At 42.2% G+C, this 11740-nt stretch overlaps 1 non-coding gene across 1 annotated transcript; it reads left to right on the top strand.

The window, feature by feature from the left end:
* The first annotated feature begins 10636 nt into the window (after positions 1 to 10636).
* LOC114619102 lies at positions 10637 to 10782 on the top strand. The gene has a single exon (XR_003711064.1). It is a non-coding gene; the product is annotated as a small nucleolar RNA SNORA48 (small nucleolar RNA).
* Positions 10783 to 11740: the final 958 nt, after the last annotated feature.

Here is an 11740-nt window from a genome sequence, read left to right as displayed (position 1 = left end):
GTTCTGCTCTCCATCCTTACACAGCAAGCACTTTAATGACTGGGTATGGCAGACCCACTCCTTACACCACCGGGAGTCCTGATGTAAACAGTCTCGTAACTGAATGGGAATGGAAACACATTTGGCAACAACAAAAGGTTTCAGGATGTGCAACAACTCAAATGCGTAATGAACCACAGTCTTATTGCTTGCATTTTCTGATGTCACCACAGCCTGGGTTATATACACAGCTTGCACACACAGCACGGAGCAGGTCATCACATGGAAAAGAGCCATAAAAATCTGCCCAAAACACCTCTGCTCGGATTTGACTGTCATATGTTGTAAATTGCTATGTTTTTACTGCCCATATCAGACTTTTCTGTGAACACAGAAACACAGTGGTTCAGAAACAAAGACTTACTATTATCTCTTACTGCTGTTCCCCAGCATGGATCATTGGTATCAAATATGGACTGTATATTGTCAGAATATTTGATTTTTAAAATTACTGTTTGAGTTTGCTTGCTTGAGTTTCTTTTAAAAGAAAAAAAAAACAAAATAAAATCAATTAATGGATTTTGGCTTGAGATTAGCACAGAATTTCCAACAACTTCTGAGACGCCCCAAGCCATGCCTCTGCCATTTTGTACTACATGTTTCTGTGAAACAGCATTTACAGCACTGGCAATTACAAAGTCAAAATATTGATCAGCTCGGAACAACATTGAAGATGTTCTGTGTCCTGCAGAATCAAATATTCAGCCAAGACTTAATGATTTCTGTGAAAATAAACAAGGGAAGCCATCTCATTAGTATGCTAACTGTAAGCAAACTTGTTCTTGCTCTACCACATGGCAAAAATCATATATATATATATACATATATATGTATATATGTACATATACATATACATATGTGTGTGTGTGTATATATATTCATACATATTAAAAAGTGTTTTCTTATTTTTGTAAGTGAATAATTGTCAGTAAATATTTGATTCGTATGCCTCTTTTACACACCTATATGCCATGGATTATGTGATGATCCCCTGGCTGAGCAAGGATGCGTAGACCAGGCTTAAGAAGCCCTGCTGTAGGCAATGTGGAACTATTTCTCACAGTGGCATATGGACCAGGCAGACTCAACCCTCTTACTATTTTCAGTCCAGCTACAGAAATAAGGCAATGGGCTCACAGTAGTGACTTTCTGAGATGGAAGTGACAATTTCAGGCAGGGAGAATTGAGACAGAGTACGGGTGGGCTGAGGTGTGGCTCTGGTGTTATGTTGTTTAAGTCAAAAGCTTGAAGACTTGAGTGGTGTTCTAAAAACCAATGTGAAATGTTGGGAATAGTAGCACACATTTGTAATCCCAGCACTGGGGAGGCAAAGACAGGAGGATCCGTGGGGCTTAGTTGTTAATCAGTAAGACTAATTAGTGAGCTCCAGATCAATAGGAGACTCTATCTCAAAGAAGGTGGATCATGTTCCTGAGGGTAATACTCAAGACTTGTCTCTGATCACCACATGTACACATGAGTACCCCTATATTCATGGATACATGTGCATACACATATGCACAGTTTTAAATACATATGCATATATACATATACAACACACATGTATGTATGTGTGTATGTATGAATGTACATATGTGTGTATGTACATGTAGCAGGAAAGATGTCCCAGTAGGAAGAAAACAGAATCCCATGAATACCTACCTATAAAGTCAAACATCAGAAAGCATCTATAATTCCAGTAATCCTGTGGCATGATGAGAGGCGGAGACAAGAGAATGACAGGCCAGAACCCTGATATAGGCAGGAATAAACAAGAGACTCTATCTCAAACATATAGGAAGATGAACCCCACACATAAGATTGTCATCTGACCTACATACCTGAAGCATGCCACACACACCCCCCCCCCCACACACACACACACACACTCATACAGATGAATACACACATACATACCAAATCAATTAGTTAAGGCAAGATAATTATTTATCCCAGAGCTTAATTAAGGCTCTATCTACCCTCTGTTTGTTTGTTTGTTTGTTTCCCTTTTTTCTTATTCATGTTAAAATGTACATAACACAAAATTTATCATCATAACTATTTTTCTAGCATGCAGTTGATGTCTGGCTTATTTTATGTGTACTTGATACAAGCTAAAGTCATCTGAGAGGAGGAAACCTCAATAAAGAAACCCTCTCCAAAAACTGGTGATATAAGCAAGCCTGTAGGTTATTTTCTTAATTAGTGATTGATAAGGGAGAGCCCAGCCCATTCTGGGTGGGGCTATCTCTGAGCTGGAGGTTCTCGGTTCTATAAGAACGTAGTCTGAGCAACCCATGAGAAGTAAGCCAATAAGCAGCACCCCACCATGGCTTCTGCATCAGCTCCTGTCTCCAGGTTCCTACTCTGTTTGAGTCCCCATCCTGACTTCCTTTAGTGATGAACTACAACATTGGAATGTAAGTCAAATAAACCCTTCCCCCAACTTGCTTTTGACTATGATGTTTCACCATAACAGTGATGACACTAGCCAGGACAGTTCACTAGCATGAAACATGTTTGTGTTCTTGTACAATCATCAACACCATCCATTTCCAGAGCATTTTTTTACCTCCCCAAACAAACCCTGTACCTATGAATTAAGAACTGCCCACTCTATCCTCCCCCAGACTCTGGCAACCACTATTCTGTCTGTGTCAATCTGACTGTTGTAGGCACCTCCTCTGCACGAAATCACGTAATAATTGCCTTCTGGTGTGTGACTTACTGAACTCAGGTTAATGTCTCCCTAGTTCACCCAGGTCTTACCATACCATGGTTTCATTTCTTTTAAAGACGGATCACATTTAAGTGCACACACACAGCATGCCTGTTTACCCCTTCATCTGTTCACCTACACTTTGCTCTGGTTCCATCTTTGGGCCTCTATGAATGATGCTGTAATGAACAGAGCCTTAAAAATACCTCCTTGAGTGGCTGGAGGGCTGCTCTTTCAGAAGACCCAAGTTCAGTTCCTAGTGCCCATGTCAGGGATTTGATGCCCTCTCCTGGGCCACTCATGAGCTACACTCACTTGCATGTAACCCATGTGCAGGCATACGTATAACTACACATAATGTAGAATATATATCCTCGTTTTCTTTTCTTTACATATATACTTCCTGTACCTTGGTTTTAAGGCAGATAGTCTAAGTTCCCAGTATAAGCATACAATGAAACCCACTAAACAGTAAGGATCATTCAGATTACCCTAAGACTCAACCCTTCTAGTTCACATTTCTGTGGTATTTCACTCATATGGTGTATGAACATCTGTACAACTGGTCTACCTTCCTCTCCCACAATCTGTATGACCTAAACATACAAACACTGCATTACATGAGGTGTCGCTCAATGTTACCTAACGAAATAGCCAGTTCCAGTCACATAGTAGGAAGCTGTGTCACTTGCTAAGGATGCTCAAGCCACCAAGGGCCAGAGCAGGCTGCTTGGCAGTCTGAGTCTGTGCTCATGGCATGGGAAGGAGGAACTTGTACCCCAGGAGTGATGGATCCCTGTCCTAAATCCCTGAGTCACTGTGATCCCTCACTCCTCAGACCCAACCTTCAGTGATCTAGTTTGCAAAATTAAGGTTGCATTTGGGTGAGGACTCTACACTAGAAAAGGCTCAATGTAAATCTTAAGGTTTAAACAGGAAAACGAACATGAGCTGAAAGCTGAATGGATGCTGGACACTAAACTCAGGATTTTGTGCTCACATGTCAAATACTTCACTGTCTAAGCTCTCTCCCCACCTCGTCCTCTTCTCATTTGGATTCTATTGAAAAGTAGACCCTTTTCCAAAGTGTCAGCCACCCCATGATTGCATATGTCTACAATGAGTATCAGTAAACAAATTATAGCTCATTTATTAATTCATGTGCCAAAACTATTGTTTTCTAGATCTGAAGACTACCCTTGACCTACTTTTAGCAGTCTTCAGCAGATTTTTGTTGAGTGTGATTGTTTCCTCCTATAACTGAGTAGACAGTAATGTGTGAGAAAAGCAGTGGTGAATCATGACCATCACCTTTAGAGAGATGCCTTCATTTCTAGAAATTTCCAGAAGTTTCTACCATCCATTCATCAGAACAAGCATCTGAAGATTGGATAGCATATCTCTGTGAAACTGGCACTGTTCTCAGAGGGTGAAATATATTAGCAACCAAATCAGGTAGGTATTACAATTCTTAGTGAGATTCCTCCCTGTGGGAAAATCCAAAAGAGGATTTTATTTGTTCTTTGTTTATTTCACCTATTTCTGTATGAGCATGTAAAAGACAGAAAAAAAATTCTCTTTTGGAAATCAGAAATTGTTGCTGAAAATCTTCATCTTTGCTTCCACTCGTGTGTTGAAAGCATTTCACTCACATCATAAATCAAGGCTGGAAGATTGTCTTATGGCAAGATATGATGCTAAGAAGCACGAAGGGGCATAAACAAGACTAACACATGAATAAACATCTCTGTGTGGCTTTTAATCATACCAGGTTTCAAAAGAAAATACTAAGATTTTGGTGTTGCGATAGTTAGACATCACATTCTCTACGCATCTCCACTGAATAAGCGACAGATCAGAGCTCTTTCGGCTAAAGAGTAGCCACTAGAGCTCTGTACAAATGTTCCTTCTTTAAGCCAAAATGGAAGCAAAGATCCAAAGGCAATAATAAAGCATGAAGTATCTTTTGATCCTGATCCAGAGTATCAGTGTCCTGCAAAAGATAAAGATCCACGGAATGTCACCAAAGTTCCAGAGACAGGAATGAAATGCACAATACAAGGCAATTGACATCAAAAGCCATACATGAGTTTCTCAGTTCCTGGGAGGGATTAAGAGGTATGGCCTTGTTGGAAAGGTAGATCACTGGGAGTGGGTTTGGAGATTTTAAAAGCCCACCTCTCTCTCTCTCTCTCTCTCTCTCTCTCTCTCTCTCTCTCTCTCTCTCTCTCTCTCTCTCCCCCCCTCCCTGCTGCTTGTGGGTCAAGGCGCAACCTCTCAGCACCGTATCTGCCTGCCTGCCACAATGCCTTCCTGCCCAGCACCATGCTTCCCACCATGATGGAAATGGACTACTCCTCTAAAACTATAATCAAGCCCCCAGTTAAATGCTTTCTTTCTTGAGTTGCTTTGGTCATGGTGTCTCTTCACAACAATAGAACATTGACTAAGACCGAATCAATCTCTCTCTTACTCCCTCTTACCTTCTCCATCCTTCCCTCCTTCCCTCCCTGCATACCTTCCTCCCATCTTTTAAGCTGCCTGTATCCTAGACTTTTTCAAACACTCTGTAAAGAATCATACCTAGCAACTTGATGGGTCACACATATCCATTTCCCAGCAAGAAGGAAACTTCCCTAGAGACATGATGATGATCAAATAGGAACAAACAGTAAAACTTTACCATTGATGTGTTCTCAGTTATGATATAGCCTCCTCTGGTGTTCCATCAAGTTCCAACTTTCTGATTTTCTAAGAAATGGATGGAGCTGAGTGGTGACCAGCTCTATAATTTGAGGAACTTGATACAAAATGAAACTTTTGTCTCCAGCTTGGTAAGGATGAAAAACTTTAAAACGGTGACAGGGAACATAGAATGAAGCTTGAGACTGTGGCACAGCAAACCAGCCCTGCCCAGACATGCCCTCAGCATGCCCAGCCATTTTCTTCCTTTCTATTCCTCATAAGCAAGTTGGCAGGCAGATCACAAACAGGATGGTGGATTTAAATGGGAGGTGTGGCCTACCATTAGGATGTAAGGCTTTGGGCTTTACAGGAGCTGCTGACCAAAAGCCACAGAAATAGATGAGGTAGCAAGAAGGATGTCAAAAGTTTTCACAGTAGGCCTGAGAAGAACTAGAGCTACCAACTGAACCAGCTCAACTCCAGTTACCAGTATGGTATGAAGCCAAGATGAGTCAGGCAGTTACACTTTTTAGTGGTGCTTTGCTGCTTCCTTATTGACCCAGAGAAGTGTTCTCAACCTGTGTGTTATAACCTCTTTGAGGATTGAATGACCCTTTCATGGAGGTCGCCTGAAACCAATTTGGTGGACTCTATTAAGACCTCGTAAAAGAAGACATTATAGAATCCATTCTCCATACTTTAGACATGGCTCTCCCTTCAGAGAAGTCAGTGAGCTCTGTTACTTAATATTCATTTGTGCTTCGTGTCTCCTGTTTATTTGTTACAACAAATGAATCTATTTTTTATGCCCAGGTCAAAAAGTTAGCCAATGCTGCTTCAAATATTTGTAAGCCTTTAGTGTCAATTTGATCACCAAAGTAGGCAACATTCAACATGCCAAAGACTTTGATTTATAAAAAAAAGAAATCAATTTCCTTCTGTTTAACGAGTACTCACTAAGCATCTACAAGATACCTTTGGAGAGCTAGGGCTTGCAGATATAAACAAGAACTGAACTCACCTTTGACCTCCAGCAGCCCTGCTACATGTAAGCTCTTGGAGTCAATCAAACCCCAAATACCACTGGTCAAGATGAAGGACGAGAACGAGAGAAGTCTGTCCTGGCAGCATGGACCAGATGACTTCATAAGTCTTTCATTTCCAAACTATGTGATTTCATAAACAGTGAGGCAGTGTCCAACGGCACAAAGGCTTGATTCCCTTCAAACGTCCCACTCGGGGACACTTCCTAGCAGTCTGGAAAGTATTTCAAACAACATAATCTATGCTTGTCAGATTGAGTGAATGAGGGTATCTAAGGATACATTTATTTCCCTTGCCTGTCTCCTCTGGAGAGCTTTCAATTCCTTGCAAATTTTCAAGATTTGGTAGTTGATGATGGATCTCAGAGCAACGGCAATGAATCAGACGGTGATGACTTGCAGGAACCACGGGGACTTTGTATTCAGACAGAAAGCATCATAAAGCGAGCCAATCGGGGGAACTGAGGACACAGATGAATTCCTACAGAGGAGAAAAATAAATGGGAATTCAGAGTCGTGACTGAAGCTCATTCTTTTTTTTTTTCTTTATATTTTAATACATCTAGGTGATCGAAATGAAGGAGATCCTTTCTCCCCAATGCATTGGGAACTATGTTTAGAAATTGGAGGCAAATATTGGTATGTTTAAATGTGTGTGTGCATAGCTGTCCTTAGGGAAAAAGAATATAAGCTGTATTAGGAGATGGTGACATAGAGCTACATGCAGATGGAAGCCTGAACATTCAGCCAAAGCTGGGTCACAGACTTCATCAGCTTCAGGCTCCTTTCTTTCATACCCAGGGCCTCTGATTCATGCTTTGGGGAAATGAAAAGTTTCTGGATATGTCAGGTGATATAGACTCACATGGTGTTTTGTTAAGACAGACTCATGTGGGGTTATACTAAGACAAGGTATGTGGAAGGCTCTTGGAGAAAGTATAAAAAAGGACTGAATGGACAGTGGTGGCGCTTGCATAGCCAGCGTGGCAATGTTTCATTGGTCTTGCATTTCCGTCTTTGCTGATCTTCACTTCCTTGAGAAGTGAAGGCACTGCAGAAAACTCCTGGAGTCTCTGACTGGTCCAGGTCATGTCTGATGACTCATACTGATTCGGTGGAAGCCTGGCTGTTTCTGCCACTGCTACTCATTCCTGTTTGCTATCCTGACACTACTGAGCTGGACTGCTGGCATCCTGACAAACAGAGATTAAAATTGCCCCAAGGAACTACTTCTAAACAGGTCCACATCCCCTTGTCCTATTTACCATCTTTTCTCCCCTATCTTTGGATGGTGGGCAAGAAGAGGAAGGTCAAAGCATTTGAAACCCCTTATTAAAAGTAGGTTTTAAAAACATCCAAGCCAACACTTTGGTCTTGCTCACCTTCATGCTCAGCTAAGAAGCAAGGGAGTTAACTTCTCCCCTCTCAAAATCCTTAATCACACCCACAAAGTCCCCTAATTATAAGGTATTGTTTTGAGGATCCAGAGGATCTCTAATTTTCTCATCAATTTTTATGTAATTTCGGAGTCAGGAAAAGGCTGGCCTCCTTAAGCCAACCGAGAAACATTGAATACCACTTCCTGAGAGTATGTGTGTGTTAGACCTCCAGGCTTAGCTAGACTGGGTGAACCTGGCTTCTTCCTACATCTTCTCCCATCATCTCCAGCTATGGGGTTCCCTCACTCTCTGCATTTCACTGGGAACATAACATTGACATCCACCTTCAACAAAGTTGAACCTTTCCATGTTGACCTTCGACATACTTTCAGATGCTAGAAAGAGAAACCACTCTGAGCTAACTTAATCAAAAAGTATGGGAAGAAAACTTTATAAAACTGCAGGCATACCTCACACGAATTCAATTCCTCAGTCAGTCAGCCAATTGGCCACTCAACAAATATGTGTCAAACAAAGGCCAGATGCTGTGAGATGTTCATGTGACGACAGCAATTACAACACCATGATCATCACTGAGTACTCCGAGAAAGGGTTAAAAGGATTGACAAAGTAAGATGGAGGACAGGGGCACAGTCTGGGGGGCTAGGGAGGGCTAAGGGACAGATGGCTTCGCTGATAAATACTATTAAACATTTAAAGAAGAAATTATGCCTTTCAACACACATAACTCTCAGGAAATGGTATCAGATATTTCTCAATTGGCTTAACGAGGTCAGTGTTACCCTTATACCAAAACTACATAAAAATACAAGAAAACCCTCTGGAACTTCAAAACACCACCTTATTAATTAAAGGGGGCATGGTGAATGTGATAAAGGATCTTGAGGGGGGAGAACTAAACTAGATTACCAGTTGGAACTGGTAAGGCCACAGCAGTCTTCACAGGAGGGGACGCAGAGACGATGATGTTAGGGTAAAAGCAGAGAGTGCAGGGATGAGCTTGAAGATAGAGGGAGGGAACAATGGAGCTGGGAAAAAAATATCCCTTCAGAGTACCCTTAGGAAGTCAGGCTGGACACCTCTTGGACTTCATTTTATTGATATGACCTTCGGCCTCTGACCTCCAGAGCTATAAAAAGATCACCCTGTATTATTTCCAACCACTGTCTTTATAACAATTGTCTCCAGAGACAACAGGAAACTAATACACAGTTATATAAATCCCCACCCAGTGGGCCAGTGAAATGGCTCAGCAGATAAAGGTGCTGTCTGCCAAGCATGCTGACCTGAAGTTCTATCTCCAGGACCCATATGGCAAAAGGAGAGAACTGAATCCAGCAAATGGTCTTCTGAGCTCACATGTGCACTGTGGCACACTGCACACACATAAACACACAAATAAAATAATAAGCCCTCAATAATATTTTAGCAAACTTCATTTAGAAGCTTATAAAATAGCGCACCACTAGTATGTTGGGGTTATCCTAGAAATTTAAGATTGGTTTGACAGTCAAAAAAATTAACCATAGTAATTAATACTGATAAGCATAAAAGAGAAGCAGGATAAACACCCAAAATTCATACAAAATAAGCGTTTCACAAAATCCAATACCTATGTATCATGGAAGATATTATACTTGTGGATTATACAAGATACCGTACCTGTGTATCATACATGACCCTGTGCACCATAACAAACTCTCTTTCAAGATGACAGTGCTCACTGGAATTATCTTATTTTTTGTCAAAACGAACACTGCCCTCACACCACACGTGGCCATGGGACATAAAACATGCTCATTTTAGAATAAACACAACAATGTCTATTCACACTACCTTTATGCAACACCTTATGTAGTGAACACGACAAAGCAAGAAAAAGGGAGTAATTGAGTCCTGGGCAGGGTGGTGGCCGGGGGAAGAAAAAGAAATGTCTCTTTTCTCAGATGTCATTTTCTAATTTTAAGATGTCATTAAAAAATGATTACAAGTCATGAAAGGAGTCTTCAGTAAACCTTCAAGATAGAGTCAAAGCAATAATAATAACTCTTTCATATATTACCAATAAACAATCGAGACTTGGAAAGTTAACTAAAGCAAATATATCACTGAAAAAAATTAAAGAAAGAAAACCTAAATGTACAGAAAGATACCCAAATCATAAGAGAAGACCCAATAGTGTCAAAATCCGAATAGGCGGCCTTTATAGAAGTTTCCAGGTTGTTTTTCAAAGCTACGGGGAGATGCGGAGTGAAGATAGTTGAAGTGAATCAGAGGAGAGAGAGGACTGACTCTGGCATCTAGACTGAGTAAGAAGGCACAGTCTTCAGTCTGTGCGTTCAAACAGAATGTAGATCAATAAGACGGAATAGAGTCACCCAAAATAGATTCATGAATATATGGTCAACTAATCTTCAGCAAAGAAACTAAGACAATTGAGTGGAGGGAAAGACGGTCTTCTCAACAAATGGAGCTGAAGTAACTGCTTATTAATGAACGAGAAAATGAATCTCAAACTCAACTCAAACCGTATTTTCTAAAATCCCGAGCAGCATCAAAGACTAAACGAAAATACTCAAGAGTTTTATGTTTTTCTGTAAAGACACAGGAGAACATCTGTGAGCCTGGGTTAAAACCAAAGCATTTCTCAGACAGGGCATGAAAACAAACATGGAAGAGAGACCTGGTAATCTGATCTGATGAATCAAATATTTTGTCTTTTGAACCATAGTCAATAAAAGTGTAAAGGAGTCCCCTGGCCACAGGCAAAGAGACACTTTGTTGGTAGTGGTGTTGTTCTTATATCAGTCAGGGGCAGGGCAGATGACAGCCCTTTGTTCATCCTAGCTTGATGCCTGGCTTGGTGACCAAAGTTGCTTATGCCTAGGACTCATAAAGATCAAATAAAATCGAATCAAATCCAGGCAGCACAGCCCAGGAGGAGGAAAACAGAGACCTGCAAGCCACCATGTCAACCACAGACCTGCCCTCCCTTCCATGGCATTCCAGACACCTGCTTGCCCGTGGATGGAGAATGTCACCCAGGGGCCTGCCAGCCACATGGCTAGCCTACAGCGGGAGCCACCACAACGTGTGAGCATGCGGCGGTCAGATGGAAGAGAAAGAGGATTGGAACAGATTGAGCATCATGAAGAGAGATGGAACTAAAGACGTAAGAGTGGAGGGGAGTATCTTGTTATAAGTAGCGGGTCCTGCTACCTGGGGCCATGGAATGGTCCCAGCCTGAGCTGCCACTGAGGGTCATGTCTGAGTCCACGGCTGCGCAGCAGTGGCAGGGGTCCATGTCATTTTCCTTGGCTCATATTACCACTAGCAAACATGGGGATGTCCCTAGTCAGCGCAGCCACGGAGGACCACGTGGATGTGCAGGGACTGTGCATAATTGACCCCACCCCTCATTAGATGCCAAACTCTGGAGGGCTGGTCCCCATCTCTCAAGTGGCAGCACTTGGGAGACTGGGCCCTGCCTACACCTTGCCCAGGTAGCACAGTGAAGCTTGCCCTGCCGGCAGGGATGAGCCGGCCAAGGGTGTGAGTGTGGGAGAGTTGACCCACTGACCTTGCCACTTGCCTGCTGTGGAGTGGCACAGGTGCAGAAATGATGCCGTCCCTCCACCTCCAACAATCAGGAAAGCTGCCTGCAGGGCCGTGAGCTCCGGAAAGCTAACCTTGCTCCTTATCAGCTACTGTACTCAGCTACCGCCCAGGCCCAGATCCAGAGCTCTGAAAGGCCCACCACAAACTCCATACCATCTGTGAATGATCGGGACGAGTAAAGAGGCCAGTCCAGCTGTTTCAGAGCTGCAGGATCTCCGTATCACAGGGCAACAACA

This window comes from Grammomys surdaster, unplaced genomic scaffold (assembly GCF_004785775.1).
Source record: "Grammomys surdaster isolate TR1022 unplaced genomic scaffold, NIH_TR_1.0 146, whole genome shotgun sequence".
Classification (NCBI taxonomy): domain Eukaryota; kingdom Metazoa; phylum Chordata; class Mammalia; order Rodentia; family Muridae; genus Grammomys; species Grammomys surdaster.
This window is presented reverse-complemented; position numbering and strand designations above follow the sequence as displayed.